This window comes from Apium graveolens, chromosome 3 (genome assembly GCF_009905375.1).
Source record: "Apium graveolens cultivar Ventura chromosome 3, ASM990537v1, whole genome shotgun sequence".
In the NCBI taxonomy this organism is placed as follows: Eukaryota; Viridiplantae; Streptophyta; class Magnoliopsida; order Apiales; family Apiaceae; genus Apium; species Apium graveolens.
Genome location: NC_133649.1, coordinates 161,729,854 through 161,731,617, shown reverse-complemented (window position 1 = coordinate 161,731,617; position 1,764 = coordinate 161,729,854).

The following is a 1,764-nucleotide window of genomic DNA, read 5'->3' as shown; positions in this document are numbered from 1 at the left end:
TAAAACTTTCTGGTGGATTTGAATGTATCCACCAGATATATATATATTGTAACACCCCCAGATCCGGGGTCGGGGATCCGGGTCATCACGAGTTCCATTTCCCTTAATAACACCCAATCTTAATAACTACTCAACTCCTCTGTACTGTGACCCCACAATAAACACACACACCACACGTTATAGTCTCAGAGATGAACATCCAAAAAAATAACCACAAATCATTTTATTCCATAATTATCTGCCAATACACCTTAAAAGGTTTTCTGAATAAATTTACATTTCTTTGCCATTATTACAATTCATAAATATAAATAAATCTGGTACATCAAAAGTTGAAAGCCTAGCCTATTGGTAGTTCCTACCTCGGCTACGGCGGCATCAATGCTTCTAGAAAACTGCGGAACGTCTCCTAATCACTTGCGAATCGGGAGCTTGGTTCTGTTCATCTTTTCTATCTGTTGTTGTGTGATGAAAGAAGAAAGCAAGGGTGAGCAGCAAGCCCACCAAAATAATATGTATAATGATTAATAGTATATGAGCCTACTCATAATACTCATGAAAGTCTTGGTCAAAAGAAATGAACCAAGTTTGATATCTTAATGCGATGAAGTCGCAAAATATTCAGTATATATACATATATACTTTTCAAAATATTGGAAGTCCTCTTCCATGCATAATATACACAAAGTCCCAGTGTATAACTGTATAAAAAAAATATCGTTGCAAGGTGATCTCATATATCTAACCTTGTCTCAACGTTTTTCTGAAAATCTTTGTCATTCATAAGACAATTATTAATTAGATATAAGTTTAAAAGATGAGGTTACCAAATACCCCAATATACTTATATCTTTCCCAATACTACTTGAACTACCACCGTTCAAGTTATAATCAGTTTCAAAAGTTCATCACATAGATGAGACTACAAGACAAGATTTGAATAGATTCAATCTTTGAAATATTATTGAATGAAATAAAGTTACGAGATACTTTATTTAGTCCCGATATATATATATCCACATATATATCTCTTAAACATTTCCTGGAACCTCTGTTATGTAAAGTATGAACAGAGTTTGAAACATCCAATGAATTTTGGAAAGGAAAAGAATTTTGGCATAAACCAGATATCTTGCTGATCAGGCAAAGATACCAATAAGTAATTTTTTCTACTGTAGATGGATGAATTCCTCACCGGTCATCACCCTGGCCGCATTAGGACCTCGCGCTAGACCGTTACCCGGCCACTCACGCGTTGATGGACTGCCACCCAGCCACTTACACTTTGATAGACCGTACCCCGGCCTGTCGCTTATGCCGACTCAATTAGATGGGCTTACTTCCCGAACGTTGGGTAAGTAATCAATTCATTTGTTTTCTCAAAACAGCAACCACGTTGCGAATGTAAAATGCACCACAGAGCTGGATCCCCCAGGTTTTGAGCGAGTATTTAAATCCCCTTTGAAAGGAATATCTTAAATATAAAAATGAGTCTTGGGGTCCACTCTAACTTTAAAAATCATTTTGAAGACTCGAAAACATTTTTAAGAATGTTTGGAGTACTGCTGATTTATGAAAATAAATCAGTCCCGATATATTAGAAAATATCTGAATATTATTATTTAAATAATATTCCCATAAAGAATAATCTTTATAAAAATAATTGAAGTAGAAGTTTTAAAACTTATACTTGAAATGGATATTAAATAACCAAAGATATACTTATATGAAAGTATTATCTTTATTTGAATAATCGAAAATAAG